Source organism: Budorcas taxicolor, chromosome 25, assembly GCF_023091745.1.
Source record: "Budorcas taxicolor isolate Tak-1 chromosome 25, Takin1.1, whole genome shotgun sequence".
In the NCBI taxonomy this organism is placed as follows: domain Eukaryota; kingdom Metazoa; phylum Chordata; class Mammalia; order Artiodactyla; family Bovidae; genus Budorcas; species Budorcas taxicolor.
In genome coordinates, this window is record NC_068934.1 from 33,010,028 (window position 1) to 33,022,462 (window position 12,435).

Genomic DNA, 12,435 nt, shown 5'->3' on the forward strand with positions numbered 1-12,435 from the left:
CTGAGCAACTTCACTTTCACTTTTCACTTTCATGCATTGGAGAAGGAAATGGCAACCCACTCCAGTGTTCTTGCCTAGAGAATCCCAGGGATGGGGGAGCCTGGTGGGCTGTGGTCTATGGGATCACACAGAGTCGGACACATCCGAGGCGACTTAGCAGCAGCAGCAGCCAATATTCTTGCCAGAAAAATTCCATGGACACAGGAGCCTGGTGGGCTACTGTCCAAGAGGTCGTAAAGAGACGGACGTGCCTGAACAGCTGAGCACCCATGCACACCAATATCTGTAAGGATATACCCAAGAGAAAATTTAGCATATGTAAAGGAGACAATATACAAACAATAATAACAGTTGAATGTATTAAATTAGCAAAACACTGGAAACAATCTCAAAACCCATCGAAAGAAGAGTGCATAATGAAATCATAGTGTATTTAGAAAATGGAATGTTCTATGACACGAACAAAACAGCCACAGAAGCACTCCTCTGCATGGATGAATCCATGTTGAATGAAAAATCCTAGTCCCAGAAGACCACATACAACCTGAGAGACTTTTTATAAAGTTCAAAAACTATGGAGAAGTAAAGCTAAAACTAAGCCAAGCTAAATATGCCACTGAGGCATGCATATTGCTATTTTTTTTTAAAGGCAAGGAAATGGTAAGCACAGTATTCAGAGTGTGAGCTAAGTCACGTCAGTTGTGCCCAACTCTGTGTGACCCTATAGACTGTAGTCCACCAGGTATTTTGTCAATGGGATTCTCCAGGCAAGAATACTGGAGTGGGTTGGGTTGTCATTTCCTCCTCCAAGGAATCTTCAATACCTAGGGACTGAACCTTTGTCTCCTGCATTGCAGGCAGATGTCTTTACTGCTGCGCTATCAGGGAAGCCCCACAGTATTTGGGTTAGTGCTTATCTCTGGGGAGGAGTCAGGCTTGTGAAAAAAGAGAACAAAAAGGGAGCTGGATGTTGTTGGTGACATTCTAAACTTGCTTTGGGGTGAGGGGCATCAGACGTATTTATTGTATTATTCAGCATGCATACATGCATAAAATAAAGTAGAATAAAAGATGGCCTTTAGTGGATCAAAGGGGATTATGTACCATGAACCAAAGATTATGATTAATCCAATTTTGTGAAACTAAGATCCAGTCAATCAATCAATAGGAAATCCTGGGTCCATTACATGCTACTTATATGTGTCAGATTTAGTTGCTTTAATACATCTTAATCTCAGTCTTCTTGACTGTGGAATAAAACCATGAGCTATTATAAAGATTAACTGAGCAATAAATGGGCACTAATATATTTTTTATAACAGCTTTACTGAGACATAACTCACATCCCATATAATTCACCCATCTGAAGTTGACAATTTAGTGGTTTTTAGTGTATTCAGAGTTGTGTAACCATCACCACTATCAATTTAAGAACATTTTCATCACTCCAAAAATAAGCCCTGTACCTATTAGCAGTCACTTCCCCTCATGACTTCTCATGCCCTGCTACCCAGCCCTGGGCAACCATGAATCCACTTTCTGTCTCTGTGGATTTGTCTGTTCAGGACATTTCATATACAGGTAAATGCAACCATATAATATGTGGTCTTTTGCGATGGGAACCAATTTTTTTCTCTCTTTCCCTAGAGCAGAAATTATTACAATAGAGCTGTGTGAATCCTTGTTGGCTGTTTGTATTCATATCAGCTGTAATCAGGACCATCTAACATAGTTTTCTTTTAAACAACTGACTACTACCTACCATCAAAACACTGCAATACATTGTCTTATTCATACAAGTCTAACAACACCCTGTGAAGCAGGCATACAGAAGCCAAGCTACTTAGTCACATGAGCAGTTACTGGTTTAAAGCAGTAATCCATACACAGCTCTAACTCTAGAATCCAGGATATTAATCACTACCTGATTTGTTGTGTTGTTAAGTTGCTAAGTCGTGTTCAACTCTTTTTCGATCCCATGGACTGCAGCACACTAGGTTTCTCTGTTCTCCACCGTCTCCCAGAGTTTGCTCAAACTCATGTCTATGATGTTATCCAACTATCTCATCCTCTGCCCTCAATCTTTCCCAGCGTCAGTCTTTTCCAACAAGTCTACTCTCCACATCAGGTGGCCAAAGTATTGGAGCTTCAGCTTTAGCATCAGTCCTTCCAATGAGTGTTCAGGGTTGATTTCCTTTAGGACTGACTGGTTTGATCTCCTTGCAGTCCAAGAGACTCTCAAGAGTCTTCTCCAGCACCACAATTCAAAAGCATCAATTCTTCAGCGTTCAGCCTTCTTCATGGTCCAACTCTCACATCCACATGATGACTGGAAAAACCATTGCTTTGACTATGCTGTGACATATGCTTTGACATAGCTATGACATATGACATGTACTTTGGCATAGCTATGACCACCTGATAATGCCTCAGTATGTGATGAAATGCTATTCTTTTTTTTTTTTTTTTATAGTCAGGAAGGGTGTGTAATCAGTTTCATTTTAATACAATGACTTTTCTTTTTCCTGGTGAAGCTAATTTGCAGTATTCACAGGGATGGAGTAGTGGTAAGGGTTTGGGTATTCTTTGCCTGACTAAAATCAATACAGTATTAACCACAAAGACCTACTGTACAGCACAGGGCACTCTGCTCACATTAGGCAGCAGCCTGGATGGGAAGGAGTTTGAGGGAGAATGGATACATGTATAAGTATGGCTGAGCCCCTTTACTGTCCACCTGAAACTATCACAACATTGTTAATTGGCTATACTCCAATTTAAAGAAAAAGCTGTTTTTTTTTTTTTTTTCTTAAGTCATCCAATATGGAACCTATTTTTCTCTGAAAAAACTTACCTGTGGGAAGAGTGGCAATTATCACTCAGGAAAACATGTGCCAATGGATGAGTAGGAGATTGTTGACTTTAAGGGTTGGTTGGTGAAACAGAGAGCTCACTAAGTCCTTAATTACTGCTGTTAAGGATGTACCTTCCTGTTCTGATGTTCCTGTGGGTCAGAGAAACAGGAGCTAGTGTTTTGTGGGCACTGGGACAGATTTTCTCAGAGTGTCTGGCAGCTATCACTGAGTAGGGGGAACCGATGAAACCTAATTTAACATGTATGTTTAAACTGTTATGCATATTGTTACTCTATTAGGCCTTGGAGATTCCACAATTTCTTTTTTAAAAGAAATTTATTTTTTATTTATTTTTATTTTTATTTATTTTTTTAATTTATTTTTAATTGGAGGATAACTGCTTTACAATATTGTGTTGGTTTACACTAGTTTTACAAAGCAGGGAACACTGTATTTACTTTGATTATACATTGATTTGGAGGAAGGGATGCTGCTTTTGGAAGTGTACTTTCCCACAGAAAGACACAAAATTCATGGCCCCTTCTTCCCTCTTTAGCCTCAAGGGAGCTTAACAGAGACTGATTAAGCAAGGAAAGCCATCAAAGCTTCAAAGCTCAGAAATCCCTGGGGTTGAGTTGAGTTTTAGGTGAAGGGTTCATGTTGGTGTCAAACCAGTTCCTGCCATCTTGTCACTGTGCATACTGACAGCCAGGGGACACGCACTCAGGTCTGAGATCTGAGGAAAGAAACACCTGGCTGCAATTACTTGCAACTATATGATTAACTTTTTAAAAAATTAATTTTTAATGGAGTATAGTTGCTTTACAATGTTGCATTAGTTTCTGCTGTAAAGTGAATCAGCTACATGTATCCTTGTATATGTAGCTACATATATCCTACATATATCCTTTTTTTTTTTTTTAAGGGAAATCAAGATGGCAGAGTAGAAGGATATGAGCTCATCTTCTTCGAGAACACCAAAATCACAACTAGCTGTTGGACAACCATCAATAGGAGGATGTTGAAATCTACCAAAAAAAAGATACCCCAAAACAAGATGGTAGGAGGGGCACAATCGAGGTCACTCTAGAGCACTGAATAGAATTTCCTGTGCTATATAGTCAGTTCTCATTAGTTATCTGTTTTATACATAACAACTGAGTGACTAGCAGACACACATACAGTATGTATATATGTCAATCTCCATCTCCCAATTCATCCCACCCACTCCCCTACTTCTCTCTTTGGGATCCTTATGTTTGTTCTCTACATCTGTGTCTCCGTTTCTGCTTTGAAAATGAGTTCATCTGTATATTCAGTGGATATTACTCAGCCATAGAAAGGAATGAAACCATGCCATTTGCAGAGATGTGGATGAACCTAGAGACTGTCATACTGAGTGAAGTTAAGTCAGAAAGAGAAAAACAAAAATCATATATTAACACATAGATGTGGAATCTAGAAAAATGGTATAGATAAACTAAGGATTTTGATGTAGATCTGACTGACCCCAAAGCTCATTATTATTTTTTTTTACTACACTACCAAGAAGGAGGGGCTTCCCCAGTGGCTCAGCTGGTAAAGAACATGCCTGCCAATGCAGGAGACTCAAGAGATAAGGGTTCAATCCCTGGGTCAGGAAGATCCCCTGGGGAAGGAAATGGCAACCCATTCCAGTATTCTTGCCTGGGAAATTCCATGGACAGAGGAGTCTGGCGGGTTATAGCCTATGGGGTGGCAAAGAGCCAGACATGACTGAGCATGGACGCATGCATGCTCCAAGAAGGAAAGGGGAAAGTGATGCCTATTTGTGTGTCATTGTGAAGAAGGAAAACCATGTGTCTTGTCATGAGAAAAAAAAAAAAAAATCATTCTTAGTCAACTCTATCATGAGTCAGCCATTTCCATATTAATGTTATTATCTATGGTAATAATAATGTGGGTTACTATTATATTCTTCTAGAAATCATCTCAAGTTTGTAAAACATGATCAGACATCTGTATGGGTTCTCACTATATATAGTGTTAGGTGGAGAGAAGTCTTCTGGCGCCTACTTTGTCATACTTAGGAGAATATTCTGTGTATAAAGGCCAGAAATCTGACCCTTAAAGATTATTTAAATACTCCCATGATGCAACATGCTTATTAATTGGTTACTGTATAAGAGTATGAACATTATTATGCCTCCTCTGGCAGTGATAAATCACTTCACCATACAACCACCAGGTTATATTATAACACATGAATCAGGCATTATGGCTAGATGTCAGTTTTCTAGAAAAGAGGTGACATGACAAGATAGGTAGGCATCCAAAATAAATGGCAGGTGGTCTCCCTGGTCTGCTAAATACCAGGGAGCCTAGACATCTGCACAAGATGTTGATACAAAAATGAACATGTGTACGTGCTAAGTTGCTTTAGTCAGTCCGATTCTTTGCGACACTTTGGGCCATAGCCCGCCAAAGTGGGCTCCTCGGTCCTTGGGATTCTCCAGGCAAGAGTACTGGAGTGGGTGGCCATTCCCTTCTCCAGGGGATCTTCCCAACCCAGGGATTGAGCACACATCTCTTACATCTCCTGGATTGCAGGTGGATTCTTTATCACTAGGCACCACCTTGGAAGCCCCCAAATGAACATACCCCTCACCATTTAGTGAAAGACAGAGGCAGAACTGGGATGACAGGGCTAATGGGGAAAAGATGAAAACAGCCTTTCTAAATCTCTTCTCCTGGCTCCAAGTTAGGCTCTCAAAAATTCACATCGATGTCCCCTCATAGTTCCTTAGCTAACTAATAAGTAAATTTCATTTTTAAAAAACCACCTTAACCTGTATTTTCCTCCATCTAGTGCACCATCTCTCCGATCACCTTCCCAACAAAATTCTTTGAGAGTTGTTCATATGAACTTCTTTTCCCCAGTTCTCTCACAAACCACTGAAACAGCTCTGAGTACGATCACCAGTGACCTCTGTGCTGCCACATGTAATGTTCAATCCCGGGTTCTTGACCTCCCAGTTATACTTGACAGTCAGCCATCCTCTCCTCCAAGAAAACACTTTCTCCACTTCACCTCTAGAACGTAAGCATTACCATTGCACTTGCCGATCTTTTGCAATCTCCTCTGCAACTTCCTAATTCCTTTGACCTCTAGAAACCAGAGACCCCCAAGTTTCAGTCTTTGGATGCTTTTGTTCTGCAGATGGCTTTATCAGTCCTTCCTGTTTAAATACAATCTATGTATCAACAACCCCACACTCATATCTCCAAGTGTGACCACTCCCTGAATGACAGACCGGCTTACCTTCTGCCCATTCTGCATCTCCACTTGAACATCCAATAGGCAGTTCAAGCCTTACTTGTCCCAAACTGAATGTCTGATCTCCCCAACCCCCCTAAACCTGCTTCACGCATCATCTTTGTCTCAGGTGATGCAACTCCATTCTCCTGATTGTTGGAACCAAATACCTTAGTGCCATCCTTGACTCTTCCATGTCTCCTATATGTCTTAGGAAATCCTGTTGGCTTTACCATAAAAATGTCTCAAGATGCTAAGTGCCCCTCAGCATCTCATGGCTGCTGCCCCACTGAAGCCATGACTGTCTTTAGCTTGGATTACTGATGTTGCCTTCTTGCTGATCTGCCTGCTTCCTCCCTTGTTCCCTACAGCCTGTCCTCTATTATGACAGCCAGAACCATCCTGTGAAAGCCTGACTCCAATTATGCCACCCCTCCATTTAAAAATATCTGACAGGACTTCCCTGGTGGTCCAGCGTTTAAGAATCCACCTGCCAGTGTAGGCGATGTGGGTTCAATCCCTCATCCGGGAAGATTCTGGGACAGTTAAGCCCATGTACCACAACTACTAAGCCTGCACTCTAGAGCCCGTGCTCCCCAACAAGAGAAGCCATTGCAATGAGAAGCCTATGCACCACAATGAAGAGTAGCCCCTGCTCGCCACAGCTTCTAGAAGAAGCCCATAAGCAGCAACCAAGACCCCAAACACCAAATACATGACTAAATTAAAAAAATCTGATAACTTCTCAATGAAAGCTGAGTCCTTACAGGGGTCAAGAAGACCCTATGTGACCTGTCCTCCATCACCCTTCTCAGCTTCTTGCCTCCTACTACCCCATCCACTCACTCATCTCCAATTCCACCAGCCTCCTTGCCTCTCATAAACATGTCATACCCACATCTGCCTCAGAGACTTTGCACTTACTATTTCTTCTACCTGCAGTGCTCAATATTCACATGGCTTATTCCCTGACTTCATTAAGGTCCCTGCTTACATGCTGCTGCCTCAGGGAGTCTTCCTGACCCCACTCCTTTGTTCCTTGTCCTCTTAACTGGCTTTATTTTTCTTCCTTGCATGTATCACCAGCTGATATTTTCTGTTACCTGTGTGGTCTGTCTGCCCTGGTTTCCCTTCGGTATCTACGAAGGCTGGAATTTTGAATATTGTATCCCAAATGCTAGAAGAGTCACTGGTGCCTAGTAAGTGCTTAATACATATTTATTGAATGAATACTTTACTTCCTGGAGAGAGTGAATCTTAAAGACCAGGTAAAAATTAACCAGGCAGGTGAGAATGGAAGAGGATTCTAAGCAGAGAAGGTGGCAACTTGAGGCTACAATGGTCTCAGAATGTGGCAGAGTAATTTACAAGCAGTTCTAAATAAGTCTGTAGGAGCCTCCCCATTAATAATACTCATGTCTTTTCCATTTAAGGAGTACCTTAACTGTTTTCAAAATTGTTTTCTTTTTCACATACACATAGGAGTTAACTTTTAAATTGATTAAAAACTTCTAAATGATCTTATTTAATCAGTATAGATTTTAGTAAGAAAATATAATGAAACAATAAGAAAGCATTGTATTGGAGTTAATTTGGCAACAATTTTTCTTCTTTAGTTTTACAAAAAATAAGATGCCTCATGATAGCATTTTAGGTTTATTAAGAAAGGTACTATTTGAGAAATCATGTTAGTATTTACAGTCGGGGAACATGGGTTTGGCTTTAACCTGGTCATAAAATAGATACTGAGGACCTAACTATACTGTAATAAACCAAATGGGATTGTCCATGTACAGAGAACTGGACACTATAAAAGTATTGCTTATGACAGTGAAAGTCATCTCTTACATTTGATGTACTTTGAATCTTTTAAAATAAAATATAACTTGGCTTTTAAACTCAATAAAGAGATTTCTGTCTCCCTGGGAAAAGAAAAAAATACTCACATCCTTCCAAGGGTTCCTGTAAAGCAGGCCCGCTTCATCCCAGGGCTATCAGGCAAGTGCTCAAATTCTTAAGAGTTCCTTGGACTGCAAGGAGATCAAACCAGTCAATCCTAAGGAAATCAATCCTGAATATTCATTGGAAAGACTGATGCTGAAACTGAAGCTCCAATACATGACCACCTGATGCAAAGAGTCAACTCATTAGAAGAAAACCCTGATGCTGGGAAAGATTGAAATTAAGAGAAAGGGATGACAGAGGACGATGGTTGGATGGCATCACTGACTCAATGGACATGTGTTTGAGCAGGCTCTGGGAGATGGTGAAGGACAGGGAAACCTGATACGCTGCAGTCCATGGGGTCACAAAGAGTCGGACACGACTGAGCTACTGAACAACAACAGCAGCAGCTTCCTCTAGGGAGGATCTGGAAGTCTGAGTTGGCTAATTGCTCCCTGTCTCAAGAGGTCCCACCTGAGTACCAGGAGATGGGGGTGGTAGGGGCTGGGCAGGGGGGTGTTGATGGAAAGCTAGGAGGTGAAGGTATAGGAGAAGGAAGGAGCTCTCAGTTTAATCCTGTGAGTTCATTACCCTGGAAAGATGGGTCCAAGTGAGCCATGTCTGGCAAGTAACGGGCCTTGCCCAAGTGACTCAACAGCATTAGCTCGGCAACCGCACTGAGTCAGTTGGAAGGAAACAGAGCTCCCCAAGGCCTGATGAGTGAAGCTGAAAGGAACTCACTGAAAGGCACTGCAAAGCCATTCACGGTCCCAGCAAGATGTTTCAAAACCAGATGCAAAGCTAATCCAAAAAGAGGGCATCTTGATCCCTGTTCACAATGCATGTGGGCAAGACACCCAGCACGTGCCAGGAGGCCAAGGTTCCAGGCACACTGGGACACTAAGCCCCACTGAGTGTGTGGTCCATTAGTAGAGGTCCACTGCCTCCCAAAGGGCCTGGGATTTGGATCCTCAGCCTCCGTGCTCATCCCAAAGCACTTTCTCAGGGAGAATTTTTTGTTCCATTTGGCGGATGTGGCTCAGAGAAGCAAAGTGTTGCCTGCAGTCAACCAGCAACTCAGTTTCCTGAGATGGGAACCGAGGCCCAGGCCTACCAGCCTCGAGTGGTTTCTTGATGGCGTCCTCCCAGAGACTCAGAGGACAGCAGAGGCAAGGGGGTCAGCCCTCCTGCATGGGAACCAAGGTGGACAGTGGGGACGGGCAGCGGGTGTGGAGCACTGCAGACCCACCATCACAACAGGGAGAGCAACTCAGAGCACATCCTCCTGGGGGGGAGGGGATGTCAGTGACATTTTCTTTGTAAATGAACATCAGTCCTGAGGTTCGCAGCTGTACAGTCTAAACTGTTGGAGTTGGAAGGGGCCCTGGGAGACATCAATCCAATTTCTTTTGTTTCCTGGTTGAGGAGATGGAGATGCGGAAAGACTAACTCGCTGCTCAAGGTCACACAGCTGGCTCAGGCCAGAGTGAGGACAGGAGCCCGTGTATCTTAAGCGTTGACCTCGTTCTTTTTCCAAACATCACTCTTGCAATAATGACCTGTCCTCTGATGACACCATGAAACAAGGTCAACAACAGCCAGCTTCTCTCCTCTGCTTTCCTAACATTGGAATGAAAGTGGTGTGGAGGAGCCTGGAGTGAAAGGGTGGTGTGCTCAGCTCAGACCTACAATCTAACACTCAAAACCCCCTGAATCTTCCACTCATTTGGTCTTGGAGCCAATATTAACATAGCCATGGAAAGAAAGGCTGGGAGATTGCAAAGAGGCTCTTGGAGAGCCCGCCCCTGGGAGATGGTGAACTGGGTCTCACTGACGTGGTCAGGCTCACTCCAGGGCAGGGCTCTACGGCAGATGTGTCTGGAACAGTGTTCTCAGGCTTCCTGCCTGGGCCCTCCATGGCACCCAGTGACGAGCATGGCTCTGGGCAGAGGTGGCTGCTGCCAGCGGGAAGCTCTCCCATCACTCACCCACCAGGTGTTCTTCCCAGCAACCACTGCAGCTTGGCAGGAAAACCACAGTGGGGCTGCGGGGCTGGGCAGAGAGGTGTAGCTCCCTCCGCTGTGCCGTCCAGGTGTCAACAGATGGGTTATGGATCTGCCTCTCCCTTAACAAATAAACAGGACTTTTACAGGCTGAGTAATCCCACACGGGGTAAGCCAGACTGTCACTCAGCCAGCTTTCCCAGCCAGGGACTAGTCTCCCTAGGCCCTGTTCCTATAAAGAGAGGTGTTTCCAGAAGGCTGGCCATCCCAGGGCAGTAGCAAGGCTGAATGTCCTTCCCACCCATGGAGTCACAGGGAGCCAGGTAGTCCTGGGAGCCGCCATGCATCCTTTAAATGTTCCCCCTGGGCAAGTGTCCCTGCCAGTTCCCACAGTCTGCATGCTCGTGGTTCTAGGCAGGTGCGACCCTTCCTCCCATCCAGCCCCGAGAGAGCAGAGAGTGAAAACACAGATGAGATGGCTAAAGGAAGGAAAACTCTCCCTTGTTGACAGTGGCCTCGGAACCAAATCTCTCCATCCTTCTCCTGACAGCTTTCAAACCTTGGGGAAATGGACCAGGAGACAGGCTCTTGGGCCATTTTCCTCTTCTGATTCCTGTCCAATATCTGGCTTCTGACTAAGAGGGGCAGTCTGGCCTGGTCTGGAGGGGCCCCAAGAGCAGGATGAAGATCAGTTAAGGAGTCAACTCCTGTAGCCCAGTGGTCACTGGCGCTGCATATAAGCATGAGAGACCACGGAGTGCTAGACCAGGCATCCGATGTCCTGGGTTGCTTAAATGTCACTTACTTTCCTGAACCTCAGTTTCCCCATCTGCAAAATGGGGACAGTAATACCTCTCCCTGCCCTCCTTGCCTAAGTATGAGAATTCAGTGAATCAGAATAAAGAAAAGGTTGAACGTGCTGGGTAGGACTCCACTGCAGCTCCTGTGCATGGTCACTTCCAGCCAATAACAAGTCACTTGTCACCTCCAGTGACAAGTTGGTTCCAGCCCAAAGGAGGTAAAAGAGGTGGCTCTGGGGTTCTCAGTTGTCCTCCCTCCTTCCTGTACACATTCTACCAGCACCATGCCAGGTACTGTTCACAGGCGCAACAGATGAGGCAAAATCCCTATGTCAAGGGTCGGGGGCGGAGGGGAAGCAGACTAACTCCCTGGTCCAGGCCCTGGTGGTGGTGGCCTGATTCAGGTGGGGGATACACTTCAGGACAACACACTCTGTGTCAGCCCTGATTAATAAAAACCAGTCACCACAGGAGAACTTTCGGGTTCTTTCTAGCCCAAATACCAGCTGAGCAGCTGGGGAAACCAGCAGTCCAACTCTCTCCAAGTGGTCACCCACATCTTCCCACTTGCGCGCGAGGCTGGTTCTCAGCGCAGGGTCATGCTGGGGTGAGCCGTCAATCTAGGCCTGGAGCTGCTCACCTCTGACTTAGTCACAGTCTCCAGGTTTGTTATCTCCCAAGCAATGAATTGGCACTTTTCACCGAGGGATGACTACTGGGCCCTTTAGAGCTTCATTAAGCTCCGTGACTTAATGACTCTCCTGTTTAATGGAAGCCAAAGCTGTTTAAGTGGCCACAGCTGCCAGGAACTGGGGTAAAAGAGTGAAACTTCGAGAGCAGCCGCACTAATCTGGCCGGCACCCCTCCCCAGCCCTGATCGTGGCCTGTTTTGACAGCTCCCAGAGCCGGTCCCACTGGGAGCGGCGGGGGCAGCTCCCTTCCCTCACGCTCTCTCCTCCAGCGCATGCCTGCCGCAGGGGAAAGGAAGAACAATCAAGCATTGTCTTGTTCTGGCCCGGTGTGTCAGGGCCTCCTGGAATAAATATTATTTGCCTGGGAGGGAAACTGGCTGAGAGACAGCTCAGGGTCAGGGCTGCGGAGGACGAGAGGGAAAGCGGTGATGTTTGGGTTTGGTTTTATTGTGAGTTTAATCTCTTTCTCCCTGAGTTCTGCACATTCCCCTGCCTCCCCATCCCAAACAGGCCATTAAGCAGGAAGCCAGTGCTGGGCGGGGGGCTCTGCCTGGTAGAAACAAAAGGGATGTTCTGCAACATGCACCCTGGGTTGCTCTCAGCCCAGCTCCGGATGAGCAGAGGGCGTGCATTCCGGGGACTCGTGCAGGCTGCAGGCAGAGTGGCCCACCTGGCATGGCATGGCAGCCCCTCCCATGCAGATACACTTTACCCTTCTGTCCTTTACTCCTCAGCAAGTACTGCCTGGGCTGCAGCCCCCTCTGTGAGTCTGGGGAAACTGGACCCCAGATACCCCAGGAAGTCAGCACTTACTGAATTCCTACTGTGTACCTTTCACCAGGTGTA

At 45.1% G+C, this 12,435-nt stretch overlaps 1 long non-coding RNA gene across 2 annotated transcripts in view; it reads right to left on the bottom strand.

Annotated features, from left to right (window-relative positions):
- The window catches only part of LOC128069048 (uncharacterized), a 29,981-nt gene that overhangs the window by 13,172 nt on the left and 4,374 nt on the right, over nt 1-12,435 (bottom strand). The window contains exon 3 of one of the 2 annotated variants that reach the window (XR_008201531.1): nt 118-283. The exons of the other annotated variant lie outside the window; for it this stretch is intronic. This is a non-coding gene — a long non-coding RNA (uncharacterized LOC128069048). Of the gene's footprint in view, nt 1-117; nt 284-12,435 lie in introns of those variants that run through there. 2 annotated transcript variants of the gene reach the window in all.